This window comes from Xiphophorus maculatus, chromosome 24, assembly GCF_002775205.1.
Source record: "Xiphophorus maculatus strain JP 163 A chromosome 24, X_maculatus-5.0-male, whole genome shotgun sequence".
Taxonomy (NCBI): Eukaryota; Metazoa; Chordata; class Actinopteri; order Cyprinodontiformes; family Poeciliidae; genus Xiphophorus; species Xiphophorus maculatus.
Genome location: NC_036466.1, coordinates 3,174,906 through 3,195,283, shown reverse-complemented (window position 1 = coordinate 3,195,283; position 20,378 = coordinate 3,174,906).

The window sequence follows — 20,378 nt, the reverse complement described above, 5'->3', positions numbered from 1 at the left end:
GTCACTAGCTATGTTCAAACATTTAAGATATTGCCAAAATGAAAATAATTTTAAAAAGCATATTATGCATGGTGTGGGGTGAATCAACCAGGCGATGCAGGGCCCCGTCATGACTTTAATAAAAAGGAAGTAGAAGTTACTAACTAGCATCTCAGAAGAATGGAGAAAGGTTTTCAGGAATGTGTTGCTGTAAGGCAAGTTGAAATAGTTCGTCATGTAGACTAGTATTAGCAATGTCACATGCTGTCTTCAGACATAGAGAAAGAAATGCATTCCTAAAAGCAGAAACAGCTGATCAGTCATGCAAGGCAAGTGTTTGCTGAAACTTTTGAATGTGCAAAAGAAATGACATTGTCGGTGACATTGTACCGGCCACTGATATGTCAACAATTATCTCAGTAATGTCTTTGAAATGACAGAAGGTGCGTCAAATTTGCTTGATTTTCTCTATAGTCAAGAGGATTTGGTCAACTGGCCCACACAGGGACCAGAAATTAGTCTGTCTCTCAACATCCTCGCGGTTGTTTGAGGCAGTAAAGAGGTCAGGCAGACAATTGGGGTACAACTCAGTCCTGCGTCAGTGCTGGGGGTCAGTCACCAGTCATTTCAGCCTCCTCGCAGATGGGAGCCGTTTCTCCGATGCTCGCCGTTCTCCTTCTGAAGCCCAACCAACCAATTAGACTAAGATGGCTTCCAACTCTGCAGTCGGTGTATTTACACCACACAGATTTTGTCCTCAAATTAAAGACAACGCGTTCCTGAGGATTCGAGCAAAATTAAATTTAATGTTGTGCCTCGTGCTTAAACTACACATTCTATCAAGGCAAACGGCAATAAAGACAATTTCAAAGCCATTTGTGGCTTGTTTCAGCGCACTCGCTCCCAGGCAGGGGTTTACCGAGGACCAGACCCCCCGCCAGCCAGCACCCCCAACCCGCATTAACTACTTCTTCTCCATCCTCTGTGCAACATTGTGGCCACAGATTGTGTGGAATGCAATTAGAGAGCCTAAATTAAGTAGTAATGGAGAACCTGGTCTCCCTACCAGTGTTGCCATCGCAACACCGCCTCTAGTAGTTTTGCTACTTTATCTGCAAAATGCACCATTGAGCCATAAACCGCCTCTGTCTGCAAGGTGGTGGGGGTGGGGGTGGGAGGGGGGTAGTGCAGGGAGGTGGAGGATGGGGGGTAACAGCTGCGTGCTCTGAGGTTTCCTTCTTGCATCTTGTGATTTTTGCCGGCCGTCAAATATTTACCGCCTAATACAGCGTGATGCGCTCCTGCGAGAGGATGAGGGGCCAGATTTCAAAGACCCCCTCGAAGGGTGACGTACGTTCAGCGAGCTTTGATGGCGCCGCTCCCCTCGGGTCGCCGCGGCGGCTCGGCTTTGTAAACAGCCTGTAGTCGCGGGGGCCTCGTTGACTAACGCGACGAGCTCCGAGGAGGATTTTCATCAGGATATTTTTGTGTTTTCCTGCCAAAAAAAACAAAAAACAAAAAAAACAGGATTAAAACTGTAATGAAGCAAAAGGTGCAATCACACCTGCAGACAAGAAAAAAAAAAGTTTCCTCTCCCGTATTCTGCTGGTTGAGTCTGGTTGGTTCACACGTCTTGATTTGCAAGTGAGCACAGACTTGTTAAAAATCACATCAAGTAGTTGACACCGAGTTAGAAAATTAGATCTCACAAGGTAAAAAAAAAAGAAAAAAGTTTTGCTGCAAAAAATAAGTTACTTCAACAATTCAAATGTTTACTGAATTTATACTTGAAAGTACTAAAATACAATCTTCCAATAACAGCGATGCGGCAACAACGGAGGACAGAAACCAACTTCTTTGATGTTTCTGAAGAAGTTCAAACTGGTTTGACTGTTTTGGTGGAAAGACATCAGCCAAGACCTGAGAGAGGCAATTATTACCATCCATCAATCTGGGAAGGGATCAGGATCAGGAGGCAACTTCCAAACTACTTTGGAAGTTGCATTCTCGGTACATTACCGATACATTATCGGTATGAATCAAGCAGTTATGAGTTAACTCACGACCAAGGTCTACAGGCATCAGCAATGACTCTTTCAAGAACTTTGAATTAATATGAGTTACAACAACATTCAGTTTCCCTTTGGGATCAATAAAGTATTTTTGATTTGAATTGAATCAGCAATGACCTTCATGGACCCTTGATTCTGATGTAAAATGGGAGCGTGAAGTCTAGAAGGAAAAAATACACATTTACCAAACTAGGGTCCGTTCAGCTGCACACACAGGGTTTCAAAGAGGAAGTAGAGGATGAACAATTCAATGAGACAATAGATTCACCCTGATTTTTTTTTTTTTGCCTGATTATGATATAAAATAACTGAGTAAGGGTCAGAAGGTGAGGAATATATAAATACCCCAACCTGCTTCTAAAGGACGTTAAAAGGGGCAATGCCAGGGTGGGAAGATATGACCTCACTGATGTCAGATCCTGGGTTGTTTTGTGTTCATGGTTTTATGGCAAGTTTTGTTAATATTAATTAAATCTTCAGATCAACTCATCACCTCAACACACACCATAACTATGTTATAAAATGTGAGTGAAAAGATGTAAAGATGAGGAAGATTCAGAAGACATTTGCTGTCTTCAAGTCCTCTGTACATCAATGTGTTCTAGAGCTAAAAGTAAAATACGTTCCACCACAAAGCATGGTGGTGGAGGAGTGATGACCTGGGTTTGTTCGGTAGCTCTAGGATGAGGTACCTTGGCGGTCTGACAGAACCTAAGGAGAAGCAAATGAACTGTGACCTTCCAGAAGGCACCATGACGACCAGAATGGGTTATCGACCAGAATCTGTTCCACGTTCTTCTGACTGGAATCTGAACTCCAGGGAGTCTTCTGAGGTCAGTTCCATGCAAATCTGCTTACTTGGTCCATGATGTGATTCTGGAAATGTATGAATGATGCCGTTCCTCTTTCAGTATGTCTGAGAAATGCCCTGCGGACAACGACTCTGGAGAGTCTGGATCAGATCAGGATTTCATCCTGCAGGCTAACAGGTGTGGATCGTTTCGCTCTAATCCAGTGTTTCCCAAAGTGTGGGGCGCGCCCCCTAGGGGGTCGCAGTGCTATTGCAGTGGGGGGGGGGGGGGGGGGGGTAGCGGTATGGGTGAATGGAAGAAGAAAAAAAACTTGCACTGTGTGTTTCACTGTAAAGATGGTTTGTAGTGTGTTTTGTTGCAACTTGAAGTGTGAAATAAACTTCAGTGGAGTTTGAAAACAACATATGTGTTTAGGTTTATGTCTGGTTGAAACATGTGTGTGCCCAGTTGATTCCTTTTCCTCTTTTGGGGGGGATTTTATTGTAATCCATAGGGGGGGGCAGAAAATCTTTGGGAACCAGTGCTCTAATCCAACTTTGTTGCACATGGGAGTGAGGAGAGGTGGTCCTGCACATGTCGGAGCCGCGTTTCCACGCAGCAGCCGTGAGCAAAGGTGCCACTAATTTACACGAACAACAAACACGCCAAAGGCAAAGTGAGGAGGCCCGACACGCGAGATTGGAGCAAACCTCATGACTTTAGCAGTTCTAAAGGACATCCTGAATGGGGACGCCGTGGCAGGGTGCACCACATGTTGAAGGCCACCAGCAGACGAAGCTGGTTCTATTCCGGTGGTCATTAGTAGCCATGGTTGGACATGTAGGTGAAGGGAGGCCATGGAGAATCAGACTACAGCAAAACTTTCCTGGTAAAACACGAAACCTGTCTAATAAACAAAGAGATAAAAAAAGCATGGGAAGCTATGGAATCTGATTATTTTCAAGGGTTTGGATAAATAATTACAGAAAGCACAGAATGTGGAAAATTATCAGTACTTCCAGACTTCCTTCCCCATGTCCAAATACTTCATCAGCCATTCTCTATAAACCCCAAAAGTGCTAACATGAAAGCCGATGCAGTTCTCCTGTTTCCCTGCATATCGACATGATGCAGTCCGGTCCGTAGGAACCCATTTCTCTCCTCCGCTACCAGACCCATTGGGCCCCGGGACGGCTTGCTGCTGCTTTGCGTCACGGACTCATCACACCTTCCGCCGGCGCCGACGAGTGTGAAGGAACAGACTGCTGTCCACAGCGAGGAAGCATGGAGTCAAGGTGATATGTCTAACGCTTCATCACCGCTGTTGTGACATCTCTTTGATGTTTGAGGCGTATAAATATCCGCCGGCTCCTATTCCGAGGCTCCGTTCGTCTGCTGGGCGAGGAGAAGCGGGAGGACGATGTAGAGGAGGAAGTGGGAGGAGCCGAGCCGGCAGGCTGCTCTGCTACGGGAAGCTCTGGACGGCGGCCAGGAATCCCGGCCAAGGTGTGTCGCTTGCTGTGGTCTACTGGTAGAGCCTGCTGGAGAGAACATCACACCGTCTCCACGCCAACTGCCTGGACTGCAGTGACCAGAAGTGTTGCTTTCAGACTCACAGCTGTGTTTAGTTCTACTAGTTCTGACTCAGGCAAGCTCCACACCAACCCACACTTTCCCTTTGCTTATTTCTACTAAAACAAAATTTCCACTCTAATGAATTTTGGCCACAAAAAGGTCAAAGGTTTAGCAGATGAAGATAACTTCTAAAGCCAAAACATGCACCAATATACAGAAGGTAAAGCGTCTTACTCCTCACCTTTTCCTCTCAGCAGTAAAAAGTTAATAAAAATCAGTGGAGAGTTTTCATTTTTGTCAGATTTGGGCGACGTTGAGAGTTTTTGACTCGTGCCTCGGTGCCAAACGGGCCTCGATCAAATTTAAAACGATCAAATGCGGGAAAAGGAGCGAGATGGAGGAAGTGGAATGAGAACAGGAAGAGGAAAATAAAATAAAGTTTATGAAGTTGGGAAATGTAATTGGAGGCTGCTGGGGGAAGCAGCAGACTGCCGTACCTGCTGCACACACTCATACACACACACCCCCAACCCCACGCCTACACACACTCTCTCTCTACCTGGGGAGTGTGAATATGGTGTTCTCTTTGGCCAGAGGCTGGTAAATAATGGATGTGTTGGTGGAAGAGCAGGCAGTTTGAAATGTAAATGTGACGGATGGAGAGCACGCGTACGTACGTGCGTGGATGGATCATGGCTCTGGAAGTGCATGTGTATGTGTGTGTGTGTGTGTGTGGGGGTGTGTGTGTGCGCTGTCACTCCGGGCCGGGGCTGGCTATGTGTCTCGAATGGTGATGGCTCGTCCTCGCTGTGGAGAGGAAAACAGGAGGAAGCGGGCCAGAGGTGTGCCAGCACTACGGTGTGAAGAGGAGGCAAAACAGAGGAAGAGGCTAAACTTCCGGCAGGAACGTTTCAGTCCGCTCGGAACAACGGAAACTTAATTGTTCAAATAAACTTGGAAAATGCTCTTACATGACTAAATAAAAGAGAAAATGCATGAATTATATTTTTGCATTAGTCTCCATCATTTTGAGACTAATAAATGTTTTCTATGTAATTCCTTGGTTTTGTTCATTTCTATTTTGTCATTTATCAGGAATCAGGAATTTTGTCGACATTTTGTTTAAGTTTACTTATCTGAGTTGATAAGTTCACCGCTCCCTAAGACTTTACTTTCTCTTTTAATCAGGTTCGAACATTTTAAGAAGCTTTGAATTTCTTTATTTTTAACTTATGAGTAGTCCAAACTGAGACAATATATATATATTTTTAGAGAAAATGTTGAATTATTCCTTATTAATGTAAACAGAGAGAAGGGAGGGATGGAGCGCTCAGATGGAAAAAGCCTGAGGAAAAGATCCCACTACCCTCTTTATAGCTTTATGGGTCACACACTCATCTACCAAAACACCTTTAATGCTTTTTATCTCTCTCACACACACACTTTGCACTAACTCAGTTGTCCTTGATTTGTGTGATCCTATGGTGATTTTTTTTTTTTTCTGTTTCTCCCAAGAAACGTTCTCGTTCCTGCTTCCTGAAACGAGAGGAAATGAATACTGGGACTCTGGGCCTGGGGGTCACGACCCCCGCGGTCCCTCAGTAAGGTTCCCTGGGATTGGTACTCGCCTCCGGACTCGAGGACATCGGGGGGGGGGGGGGGAGGGGGGGATCTCCCTCATTGGGAGTGGGAGCATGTGATGTCTGCGAGAGAGTGGGGAGGAAAAAAAGAGCAAAAAGCAGTAAAAGTGATGAGACGAAGCGAGTGTGAAGAGAAGGCAGGGTGCGTCGAGACGGGGGAGCGAAAGAGTGTGCGACATTGACAGAAAGACGGAGTGAAAGGAACTGGTGGTGGGAGACAAAAAAAAGAGCAAGAGTGTGTGTGAGGGACAGCTCGTCCTTCAGGCTCACCTCACCCCCCCCCACCGCTCCCCAGGGGGTCTGTCTTCTTGGCGGCAGTTTTACTGACGGCCATGAAATGGCGAGGATTTACAGTTGAAGGCTGCGACGGCGCCACCGTTTCCTCGAACTTTTGCTACATTGTAGCAAACAATAGCAGTGACATTAGAGAGGTAAATACTGCTGCCCCATCCAGCTTGTGATTAGTGGCGTAGAGATTTTGGTGGTCTGAAGGCAGACTGACACCAGCTACAACTTTCATGGACGTCAGATGACGTGAAAAAGAAAAAAAAAGTCACAAGTTGTAGCTAGCCCATTTTGCGGCTCTCTGCTAGCTCAATTCTGGGGTGAAACGGTTTCAATAGACACAAGAAATGTACAACCGGAATTCATTTTTCAAAGATTTATTGTCAATTTAATGACAGATCTATGTTTATTGAGTTATTATTGACTAGTGATGTGCGTTGAGGGAAGTCAGGCGAGTAAACGATGAAAGAAAATCAGTTTTTCCGCTTGAATCTTCTATTAATTGTTTTTCTTATTTCTTAACTTCAAGAAATAAGAGATAAGCTATTTTTATGGTCAAAATTGCTGGATTTACGCATTGCTATAAATCCACTGCTGGTGAGGCAGTGCAGTACCGTGCCTCGATGATAGGGGCAGTGCTGAGCCCCATAGACACAACGAGCAACAGGTGCGCTTTTTCTACTCATTGAAAAGACTGAGAGCAGTCGGGAGAGGAGGAGGATATAGGCGGAGCAGAACTGCTACTGTTTTTGGCGTCCAGATTTCTGAAAATTAAAGAAAAATGAAAAACTACAATTTTTATTTTTTTCTACAACAGAATGACAGATATTTGTGGAGAAGGACAGGTGCATGGACGTCATAAAATAAAGGTAAGATAAGACACAGTTTTAATCAGAAAAGAGAAAAAAATGTATCTTAAATATTCTTTTATCTTCCTTGCTATTATATTTAGTTATGGTCGAAATGAAAATATAGCTTCTACATAGGATTTTGGATTTGTACATGACTCTGGTGAAGTCCATCATGAGCCTCACCGGCACTGCGAGTCAATAAAAGTGAGAAAAGAGTCCCAACTCTTTATCATTTACGTGAGGGAATTTTGAGCAATATTGATGTCAATGTCAAATTTCGGAGCTCTTAAAGTCAAACATCAGTGTGAACGTAGCACTTCCATTATGGTGCAACATGGTGCTGTTATTGTGAAAGTCCTATATTCTACTTCCGGTGACCAGTTAACATTAGCTTTGTGGTCTATCATGGAGGAAATGTTGTCATTTTGATCTTTTATTGATGTAATGATGATTTAAAATGATTTATTAAGGATAAATTGTAGCAGAAAAATGAAACCTTGAAATCTGACATTTACCCTGATTAAGAAGCCATTAGAACCCATCAAAAAGTTATGATTATTTCTTTACGTGTTGGTATGCAATCAAAGTGATCAATTTGACACGAGACAAACTAGTGTAAAAAAAAAAAAAAAAGGTAAAAAATATGTACTTCCTGTTTTGACTGTAAGAGCACAACCTAGTGGTGATTTCACGCAGCTTAGTCGTAAACTGGAAAGATGGCGACAAGGTTTCATCCTCTAAAAGAGGTGGAAGGACGCGTCAGTAGACATTTCAAAATAAGAGCATATTTGCAAAGAAGAATATATACATATTTTATTTCATTTTTTTTAGATCCTGTTGTTTCTGTGGTCGGTCAGCCCCAAAATGAAAGCCGAATGATAAATCTGATTCGCTGCACATCTCCACTTCGGATGTGAAATGCTCTGATAATTCCTCAACGTTCCGCTGGTAATAAGTGAGAAACGCGTCTGCCCGGCTTCTGCGAGTTTCTGTCGCGGCGGCGGCAGCGTCTCCAGCCGTGAAAGGTCCACTACACGCCACTTCAGCTCCTCCGACTGAGACGAGTGTGACAAACAGCTCAACAGGCTTTGGCACGCCAGCTGTCCAGAGGGGACACACACACCCACACACACACACACACAGGGGCAGAAAATTCGCACAGTGGTCCATTGACATGCGCGTCTCGGCATCCACACACACTCGCCACAAAACACACTTTGCTGCCAAGTGCAGTGTGGTAATCTTTACTAATGTCATGGGTCCTGAGGGCAGAGCATGTGAACGCTGCCAGGGGCCACACAGCATCACAGTCCGCAGCGCTTTGGAGAAGGAAAACCGACTCTTGTTTACTACTGATCGGGACCGTTCACATGACGGACCAAACGCAGTCCAGCCTGCAGACCCACCAAGGTCTGATCTCAGCAGCACCGGTCCGGCTTTCTGCTGGCCGGTCAGCCGCAGCCCAAACGCAACGCAGGTGACGGATTCCTGAACTGGGAATCCGTCTCCACGTCATCCAGATGTCGCCCAGATATTTGCGAGGTCACCCAGTGACAGAGTTGGGCAGTGACGAGTTACATTTACTCAGTTACGTTTACTTGAGTAACTTTTTGAGGGGGAAAAAAAGTAGCTTTAGACTCTTTACGTTTTACTTGAGTAATTTATTATGACATGTTGCTAAATCTCTGGATTCTCTTGATTGGAAAACAAACATGTTTTAACCAAATACTCACCAGACACACTCACACATACCGGCAGTTTTTGTTAAAATTTCACAAGTTTTTTTTCATTGATTTGGAAAAATTCTCTTTCGCTTCATTTTGTCATTTTTTTCCTACTTGTATGAATTATTGTCATTTTGGTCCTTAAAATGCCCAAAATTTCCATTTAACTTTACATTTTGATTCGTCTGATGACATCATTTTTAAACATTAAATGATTGATAATTTCATCAGCTACTTATTTTGTTACTGTTGCTTAATTTCTCGGATGGCCACTTTTTACTTTTCGTTGAGTAAAAACGTGTTGAGCAGTGCCACGCTCACTTTCGTGTGGTTCTCGGGTTCTTCGCCCGTCTCTGCTCAGTGCCACCAGACCGGGTTAGCTTCAGCTGCTCCTGACCTTCCTGCTCCTCTTCCTCATTCTGCTCTCCTTCCTCTGGAGGAGGAAGAGGCGGAGGAAGAGGGGAGCTGTCAGGAAGGAGTAAACGTGTGCAGCTTAGGGAGGCGTGGATATGATGAGGCTTCGGTGTTGTCGAGATGGATTAGCTGGATGACTTTGAGGGGTTTGTTCTCTTGTCTTTGAGCGCGCAGCCAGACTCGCCCTCCCCTCTTCTTCCTCCCCTCCAGATCTTCACGTCTCCCTCTCACTTTCTGTCCCCATCTTTGTTTGTTCGGATAGATTTTTTTATTTTCTCCCCCCCACCCCCTCGGTTTCTGCCTCGAAGCGTCGCGCAGGAACGTTAAAACGAACCAAATTGCTGCTGCAACAGAAGACGCCCGATTCTCTTCTCATCTGCCAGATTGACGGTTTCATTGAAAGTCCAGTTATTGTTTGCATCTCTGACAAAAAAAATAACATCTGTACTTGACATTTTCCTCCACAGCAGCTAAATTTAATTGAAACCGTTGGACATGGACAGAATACATTTTGAATGTTATTTTCTGTGGACATTATCTCTTTTGTTCCATATTAAAATCTGTTTTGTGGAGCCTGGCCAATATTAATGGATATTAGGCATAATAAAATGAATGAAGATGTTAAATACATGTGGTATCAGCAATTAATCTTCTGAAGGCAAAAAAACAATGTTTTAGATCCAGCATGTGGATTTGGGGTCAATAAAATATAATATAATATAAATATATATTGCCATTGGCAAGAATTTTGCTAGGGTAATAAAATTATGATATAATAAAGGTAAAACATAGACAACGGTGCTGTTGAAGCAAATTTACAATAAGAACAAACCCAAATACATAGTTATTAGAGATAACATCCCAGTTATTATTTATCAACATATTAAGACTTTAATGTATTAAGTTCAGTCCTAAGCTAATTAAGATTTGCTTTAGTGTAAATTACAACCAATTGGTCTGTGCTCACACAACCTGTTGACAATGCAAAGCAGACATGAAGATAGAACATGATTTCAAAAAAGTAAAGTTTCGTTACATCATTTCCTGAATTAAAGATCAATGACCCTTTGGAAAATAGATTTTTAACCAACCAATCAGCTCAGTGATGGATAAGGTTAGCTTCTGGTAACTTACCAGAAGCTAACCTATATCAAAGGTAGCTAGAGTTGGACTAGCATATTTGGGCCCCATATGAGTTTTGCCCATGGATGGGTGGTGAGCCGTCTCAGGAGAGGCTAAGCTACTGAAACCGCCCCAACACAACATCGACTCATCCAGGAGATCCAAAGGAACCCAAATCCAAATCTAAAACTCTGGGGTGCTGGCGTGACGCTGGGGTTAAAAACAACCCACGCAAGGAGGCCTTACTCCTCGGCACGGAAGTCACAGGTTCGATTCCCGGCCTGATCTTCCCCCATGTCTTATGACCTACTTTCCTGTCTAATCACTCTCAAATACAAGCTGCTTGAGCCAGTAAAAAATTTTAAAAATCTAAAACAGGTGGGGCCAAAGGTCATGATCCAACAGAAGTTAAAAGAGGTCGGACAAAAATGGCCACCATGGGGGAAAACATCTTGATGATCATTAAGAATGTTGGGGAACACTCAGAGGACTCAAAATGGAAGTATATATACATATACACACATGTATTTCTATATATGTGTGTGTTCCTGTTGGCCCTGGCTGTCTGACGGTGTGTGATTGATGTGTCGAGGCGGCGTTAACACTTCTCATGCTGCTCCTACATGGAAGGAGGAGGCGGAGGCGTAATGTACATGAACGATTGATCACCTTGCCTCCGCCGCCTGATGACTTCTCCAAAGACGCTTCCCTGGGAATCGATAACCACCGCTCTCCGTTTCCCCCCCTTCTCTCTCTCTCTGAACATCACCAGGACAGACAGAGAGCTCATTTATGAAGGAAAGGCACATTTGCATATGGAAAAATAATTAAAACAAACAAAGTGAACCCACCCACCCACCACCCCACCACCCCCCGCAGAGACGAGGAGAGGTGGGGGAGGAGGTGAGTAATGTGGGGATAGAAAGAGGTTTAATTGCTCCACACTGAGGTTGTGCCATTTATCTTCAGCTGCCGTTCCATTCGTCAGCGCGCCGCAGATGAGAGTTTATGTAGGTGTTCTCAGGATATCTGTTTCAAGGTAAGCACAGCGTCAGACTTTTAGAGGGCAGTCGGCGTAGAGCGATGACTCAGAGTTAACCTCATCCTTCCCTTTGGCTCCCTTTGTGACTCCAGTTTAGCAGCCTATAAAGAGCCATTGCATTAAAGGGTTTTCAGAGAGACGTTCTGCTCTGTAGCAGTCTGTCTCTTTCAATCGTTATGCTAGGAGCTTCCGCTGCTTAGTTCCTCCCTTTATAATTTGTGCGCGTGAGAACAAAGTGTGTGATTTGTTCGTACTCGCGCCCATCTTTGTCTCATTTGAGCGTGCGCGGCGGTTCTGAGCGGTCTCCCCCCGCCGGCTCCGCGGGGTACGAGTCGTCCGTGCACCGAGGCCTGTCCACTACGTTAGCACCGCAGCAGCTAAAACTCCATTTTCAGCACGCCGTTTGAAGCCAGAGGATGAAAGAGTCACTCTCCTCTCCCCTCGCTCTTCTTCTGCTCTGATGGACAACTCCATAACCAGCCACTTCTTAATTAAAAGAACAGTTCTTTCTTTCCAGATGAAAGGCTGTTGACCTGATGGTGCTTTGGGTAGATAAGGACTAAGGACAATGAGGGTGTCACTGAAGTCATTTGGAGTTTTTAAAGGAGAGCGTCTGTCTCTACTGTAGACAGATGTTTTAGCCAAGAAGGTATCGTAGACAGAGGATACATCTTCACGGTGTTTAGCACTTTAATAGGTTGGTCAAAAATCTTTCTTTAATGATTTCCTTTTTATTCTATGAGCTTTGGTAAAAGACAGCTGGACTTCTTCACTTGAGAAGAAACCCCTAGAGCCTCTTTGTACCAATGCCACTGCCCCCAAATTTGGGTCCTCTACAGGTGAAGCGGTTAGATGGTTCCCATCTTTTGCCAAAGGCCTCTTCGGTTCTGATCAAGTGTTGGATGCAGAAGGTCTAAAGTTGGAGTCGGAACAATCACCAAACGGCCTTTTCCACCAGCATCTAATCGCCTTATCTCGACTCGGCTTTATTCGGTTAAAGGATTTGCCTTTAGTCATGGGTACGTGGTCTCAGACCCTTTTTTAGAACCTACTTTGCTGATACTCCAAGCATGCAGAGTTTGGGCTGAAAACAGCACAAGTCAGAAGACTGTTGGTCACTGATTGGCTAGGGGGCAGAGTCACTGGTTGCGTCATTTCCTGACAGTAGCCCCTCCATTTCCTAAACATTCAACAGCGACTGAGCACGTTGGAGTTTTTAATGACATTATTATCCTCCAGGACTGCGTCGTGTTTGTCAAAATCAAAGAGGTCTCACAATTTCTATAAATAATTGCTTTCACCTGAAGCATGAACTATGATCTTCATAGGATTTTACCTTTACCTGTTATCTTGTGGTTATCCTTCAAACCACAGAAATAATACTTTCTACATCGTGGCATTACAGGAGAGAGGAGAGCACTGAGAGATGTTAGAAGTGCTTAATCGTTGCTAGCATAAGGATTGGCTCGTCTAGGTGGATAGCTAGCAGTAGCATGCTGGTTCTGTAAACTCCATCCTCAGCAGAGATCCTAAACAACACACGATGTGTTTACTGAAAACATTTTGTCGCTGTTTTTCATCTGTACAACTCCTCTAGCATCTTGTCTTTGTAACTCCATAATTGCATTTGCCCCAGAAATACCTCCACAGCCTTTCCGCAGCACTACCTCTAATGTTGCTAGTGATGTTTCAGCGCTGCCTCTGTTGGCCTTTCCCAATAATATCAAACTCAAAGAGACAAATTATTAGAGTTACTAAAGTATGACAGCTTGCCATGTTGCTCCGGGTAGGAAAGATCAGCTCTTAGTTTGCCTTTTATGCTAAAGAACGAGGATTTCTGAAGCATTTTCAAAACCGTTTTCCGTGCTAATTGAGCGAGAGCAGCTGAAACTGGAGGGAGAAATATACAACAACAAAAACACGCCTCAGTCTGAGGAACAACTAAGAGGGGAAAAAAAAGAGCATGGGATTTTGTTACGCATCAGGTATAAATATATGCCGTCAAATTAAATGAAGCTGCTCTACAGCATCTATGCTATAGATGCAGCCCTTAGTTTCTCAGCTCGACAACAAAATAGCTGATTTAACCGGCGCTGGTGTTAAAGCTGCTCACCGAGAGTGAGCTTGCATGTTTTGCTCCCCTCCTCTTTCCAGATATTTGTAGTCTGCATTAGCATTCAGCCAAAGCAGCCTAGTTCACCCTCTGTAAGGAACTCGACATCATCCCAAGCTGGCTGTAGCTGCGGGCGAAAACAACAAGGCTTTAAAAACAGGCTGTCGAAGAAGAAACGCTCCCAGTCTATCAGAGCTCATTCTAATCGTGCGTTTCCTGTTTTTTATTTATTTATTTATTTATTTTTTTGCTGTTGCTCAGTGCGAGTGTGTGCGTCGAAGTCCCCGACGAGCTCTGCTGGGTGCTGGGAGTGTCTTCCCTTTTAAAGGATATCAGGCAACCGGGGATCCTCAGAAGCCGGCGTTGCCAGTTAATGCACCTCTGACGAGAGCGGCTGCACTTAAGACGATCGTAGCGCGAGCGGGTGTGCGGGTGCGCACGTTGGTGTGTAAAAGTCGAGGAAGAAAGAGCAGATGGGGAGGAGAGAGAGAGAGGAAGTTAGGACGTATAGGTAGAAGGAGCCTGCTAAGTCGAAGCTTTATTCCCGTCTGTAGCCAAAGCCTTTTTCTGTTGCTCTTTCACAGATTGAAAAGCTTTATTTTGAAGATGTTTTGAATCTTTCCAGCACACTGCTGTGGATATCACTTGTGGGTTAGAAATATTTGCAGTTTACATATTAATCTTTAAATGTGTTGCTTTTGACAAAAACTGGATAAAAACCCAAATGGTCACCTTCAGATGAAAGGACACTTCATAAGATAGGAGAAGCAGCTGACCACTAAGACCTACCCTTGGCCACAAAACTGCTAGAAAACAAGACTGAATTAACATGAACCAACTGGACTTCTGCTGTTGGATTTCTACTTGGACAAGTTTTATGATCAGATGAGACAAATACTGACCTCCTTGGTCACAGTAGTATGATCTGAAACAGACATTCAAACTGGGCTTAGGATGGCTAAAGCAGGTTAACATTGGGTTTCTGGAAAGTCTTGACCTCAACCTTGTTGAACTTTTGTGAGCTCCTCTTCAAAGGAACGTCCATGCTAGCAACCCAAGCAAGTCCCACGAACTTTACCAACTCTAATAAGGAGGACATTCAAAGACCCAAACAGAAATCGAACCAGACGCTTGTTGATGCGTTCAAGCCAGATGCAACTTACTGCAGTTTGTGTCCTTGATCTGGACTGAAGACGTGGCCATCTTAAAGCTGCTGGAAAACCTCAAAGTCTTATCTAAATCCTGTTTTGTTTTTAGAACCACATTAGGTGGATTGGTAGATATCAGGATACAAGGTCTTCTAATACTCCCAAAGAGGCGTTCATTAAAAATCTGAACAACAAATATGCCGGATTCCTCGAAGCCTCTGTCTATTGGAATGAATGTCCGTTCTCGCTGAACGAGACGTTGGGATTCCGAGATGTTGCACAAATGCGTCACCGTGTGCATTACAACCACAATGCATTTCATTTGGTGTTGTGTGCGAGCTCTAAAATGACGTGCTTGGAGCCAACAACACATTTGAATCCAAACAGAGATGTTCTCCTAGCAGGTTTCTGAACCTAACCAATCAGTTTGAACACCTAAATCATAAGGGAAGTTTAGGTTTTACTTGAAACTGATTACTAAAAGAGCTGAAATGTTGCTTAAAATCAAAATGTGGATGAAAATGGATGAGTAACGAAGGTGTACCTCCAGGATTCGTCTAAAAATAAGAACAACAGTTGTTGTTTTACAGCAGTTCTAATCATGTCTGATGCCACGATGCTGGTCCGAAACCACAGATGATTTTATACCAGGGTTAAAGTGATGTTGTTTTTTTGTTGTTTTTTTTAAAATAAGTGTCTGTTTTGATGTTCAAGAATAAACCTAAGATGAAAGATTTATTTACTGCATAGAAAACAATCAACATTTCAACATATTTTTACTTAACTAAGAGTAAAAATGTATTTGGTAAAAAGTACGGAGCAACTGATCAAATTATCAGTCTTTTAATATTTTAAAATCACAACATCGTACAGATCGAAGTATAAAATTAAGTAGAAATGTTGTTATTTTAAGGACCAAAATGACAATAATTGATATAAGTAACAACAAATAAAATCTGTCAATAAAAAAAAACTTCTCACATTTTAAGCAAAACTGCAGGTGTGTGTCTGTGTTTGGTGAATTTTTGGTTAAAACATGTTTGTTTTTCATTCAGAGGGTAGAAAATTCAGAAATTTAACTCAAGTAAAAGTAAAAAGTCTTTTATTTTTTCAAAAAGTTACTCAAGTAAAAGTAATTGAGTAAATGTAACTGGTTACTACCCTATTCTGCCCCGATCTTTCACAGCAGTCCTTTCCACTGATTTCAGGTTAAATATGGAACTATTTTTTTGTCATTATTTGGTAAAAAATAATACGTTCTAAAGTTCCAGCAGCTTTTGCGGGGAGTGGCAGCCGGGCCCGTCGCTGCGGGTTTTACTCTGACCTCTGCGTGCACTGAGCTAGCAGCCGACGTGCTGCTGCTGCTGCTGCTGCTGCTGGATGTGAGAGACTCAGCAGGAGAGGAAGAATTCCTCCTCGTCCTCTCCTCTCCGTCACCCCAGCCCCCCCCCAGCTCCAGTCCTGCTCTCCGCTGGAGTCGGCGGTCCATCTCGTGCTGCAGATTGCCTGTGACAGCCGCACTATTTCAAGTCGGCGGGTTGAGCTAAATTGGAGTGAGCAATACCACCTGTGCCTGCTGGAGGGCCGCTCTGGTTGGAGTTGTTGCTCGGGCGAGAGGAACCTTGAAGAGAGAGAGAGAGAGTGAGGGGGGAGGCAGAAAGCTGCTACCTGCATCAAAGCCTTGGTTTCACATGCAATCTTGCCAGCTGGCTCCCCTGTGAGGAGGAGGGATCTCTCTCTCTCTCTCTCTCTCTCTTGGTTTCTGTTTCTGCAGGTGCACATCTTCTTCTCCTTATCCCCAGTTTTAACTTTTCTTCGTCCTCCTCCTCCTCTCTCTTCGTTTGCTCCTCGTGGGTTTTCTGTCCGAGTCAGATGGGAACTGACAGAACTGCGAGCGAAAGCTTAGAATCAGACCCCTGAAAGCCGCCACGCACCCCACGTCGAGTCCGGGTCTCCTCAGTTTACACCTGAATTCACCCCCTAATTCCCCCCCCCCCCCCAAAAAAAAAAAAAAAACAGCCTTTAACTTTACCTGCTACAACACAGCTCAGGTTCTCACAGAAAAGTATGTACTCCCTTACAGAAATCATCTGTTTTATCCATTGGCGATCGGCTAATTAGCATCGCCTCCTTGTTCACCAATGTGCCAAAATGACCATTTGTAAAAAAGAATTTAGTAACATTTTATTTGAAGGCGTGTGTGCATAAGACTGACATGACACCGTCATAAATATGACAAAAGTCAGTCATGAACATGAAGAAGTCTATGAATGTTTATGACTGTTGTGAATTCAGTAAATAATGACACTTTAATGCAAAGTTGCTGTAAAAGTTTAGTTAGTTTAGTAGTGACATCTTATCTTATTTACCAAATAATGCACAGTTCAAGTAAAACCCACGTCTCTGTTCACCTTGGTGTGACCTGTGCTCCAGTTCTGACCAGCATTGTCACTCTGACAATGCTGGACACATTTCGATGAGGTACCAACAGTGACTTAGGCGTTCTGGTGTGTGTAAATAAATCCCATTAGGACCTGGAGTTTCAACCTTATTTTTTATTCCTGCCAAATGTTTCATGGCACCAACATTTATACATATGTTTGAAATCCTAAGCCTACTAAACAGATTAAAACTGAAGGGTCGATGATTCATCGCAGTGCAAAGTTGACATGATGAGTAAAGTCAGAGATTAAATATCCTGAAAAAGTTTTTATTTTCATATTCATTTGGTATATTTCTTTTGTCAGCCTTCCGAAGCGCTGGAGGCTCTGACCGAAGCTGAACCCAATCTTTGTGCTAAAACGGGGCAGATTAGGTAAATGATCAAATGGAAAATAAAAGCTAGGCAAAGTTAACGTTTTTTAAAAATAATATTAGGCAGTTTGTTGAACGCAAACTCTTTGAAATTAACATTAGCATTAGCATCAGGTCTAAAACCTGCAGATTCCACAGTGAAAATCAACTCTAATCTAAGCCCCATGACTCAGGATGCGCTAAATGCGCTATCTTTAATCCAATCTGAATCGCTTCATTTACTATTTTTATTTATTTATTTATTTATTTATTTATTTATTTATTTATTTATTTCTTAGAAGGAAAACTTGCAGTCAAAAATGTTTTGGTCCTGATATTCTAAAATCTAATGTTGAGCGTTCATCGTGACTCGTCAGAAGTGAGCAGTCCGAATGTTACCAACACGTTTCTTTGCTCCTTCAAGTCGTCCAGACAGGCTGATGGGAGCGAACAGGGAGGAGGGGAGGGCTGCTGTCTCCTTCCCCCTTCTTGCCCCCCCCCCCACCTCACCCCCTCCCAGGCAGGATACAGTAGGCATCATTTAGTGGGGGGTGAGGGGAGTGAACAGTGCGGGGTTATCCACGAGGTCGCCACGCTCGCCGCACGGCCGAGCTCATTTCCACCGACAGAGAGAGGCAGCCGCTGAAACGGCTCATTCACTTTCTGATCACACACACACACACACCCCTCTCTCTCTCTCTCTCTCTCCTTCACACACACATGCTGCAGCCTGGCTTCATTGTGCTGCTATTTTCCTCATCCTTCACTTTCCCCTCTGTGCTGAAATATTTCCTTCCCGGCCCCGACGGTTCATTTTGTGTCGTCGCCGCTCTCCACTCCTCCTCACACCTTTTGTTTTTCTAACTATCACTGCATCGGCACGCTCCGATTATATGCAGATTGACTTGCGCAGACAACCCCCCCCCCTCCCCGCGCTCACTCTACTCTAATCCGAGTGTCTGTGTTTCACAGTCTTGCTAATACCTCTCTCTAGCTAATCTGATAAGCACAGCTAATGATATTTCGCTGAATGCCTTCAGATGACAGCAGTCATGAAGCAGCAGCTCGTTCTGCAAAGCTAGCAGCATTTCCGCGGCGGCCTTCTGGCGTCCAACCAGTCCGCTGCGAGCGGCGGCTGCTGCTAGCTTACACGTTTAGTTTTGCTTTCAAGGAAATATAGCGTCAATAAGTTCTGCTCTGATGTCAACGGTTCTGCTAAAGTTGCTGCAGACAAGGTTCGCCATCCAAATGTTTCGGCTTTGTTGACTCATACCTCATAAATCTGGTCATATTACATTCATGTTGGAGTTATTGGGCCAGAGCACAGAGCTGTGGAACATCAACAACCGACAACCAGAAACACAAACTGAAGCTGTCTGATTAGATAAAAGCAGCTGGATTTTCTGGATGTAAAAACTGATTCATTGATATTTTTATAATGAATCAAAATGTATTTACATAGAACATTTAGGAACAACTGCAGAACACAAAAACAGGAAGTTCATTGCTGTTGGTTTCCTGTCCTGACATTGTGCTGCCAGTTCTGGATGAAAACTGAGTCTGGTTCAACAGATGCTCTTTCAAATTCTCGTATTTAATCTGTATTTCTTTGCTCGGTTGTTTCCAAGGCAACAAATTGCTGCCCGTGGATCGATAGCGCCACATGCCGCGGCTCCCTTCTCGCCCCGGCCAGGCAGAAAGGGGCCGCAGCGGGCCGGCGCGGTCAATGACCGGGTCCCGCTCCGCTGACGGTGGTTCATTAAAGAGCGTGGTGTTAACGGTGTCGGGACCGATCCTCCGGGGCGGCCTCGCTCTCCTAACGAGCAGCCCGATCGATGGCTGTCTGGCGGATCAGGCTGACGCGTGGAGGAAGCTTCACCTTAACTAGCGGCCACTTCCTGCTCTGCTCTGCTCTGCTTCCACACACATCACTGATCACAGTCCAGCTTGGAAAAGAAAGTACACCCTGCTGTAGTTTAACAGTTCATCAAGAGGGGAAAGCAATCGCATCGAGTATACAAAAATTTTTATCGATATTTGCTATATTTTTATAAAAATGGAGAAAGTTTGTGTGTGGAAAAAGCAAGTACACCCCATGGATGCCCCATTCTTAAGTCGTCACGGGGAGGATTTTAGTTCACTCTTCTTCAACATGTTGAGCCCTCTTCTCGACGACTTTCCACCTCTGCTGCTCTCCCTCTTCCTCTTTGTGCACACCCAGAGGTCATTGCTGATGTCTTTCCTACCTGGGGTTGTTCTAACAGGAACTTGCTTCAGCAGCAAACAGCTATTTCCCTGTGACATCCAATGAAAGCAGAAAGTGTGCACCGAGTTGTTGTTTTTTTCCCACACACCTTTTTTTTCCCGTCATTTTGGGTTGTTTTTTTTTTTTTTACTTTTTGTTGATAGAAACTTGACTGTGCCGCTGTTTTTTTATTTTTTAAGTTTGTGCTGCTGTGACAAATTCACCCCAATCGGTGCCGTCGGAACTGCTGCTTTTCTTCCCTCGTTCCTCTTTCGGTGGGGGCGGTGGCGGGGTGCAGATATTTTTAAATCCGCGGCTCTGTGGGGTTTCTCTCTCTGTGTTCCTGCCGCCGCCGCGCTGCTCCTGTCAACTCGCTGGCACTCGTGTGTTTTGCAAACACACCCAAAAACATATTTACAGGAAGTGCCTGACAGTAAGGGAGAAGCTGGATCGCGGCTCTGCTGTCTTAAGGGGCCCGATGTTTGGCTGCTGGTGCACTGTCTGTCCGTCTGTCCTCAAAGAGACGCTTGTCCCAGCCTCAAGGGTCATTGAGGACACAGAGGAGGAGAAGAAGAAGAGACCCA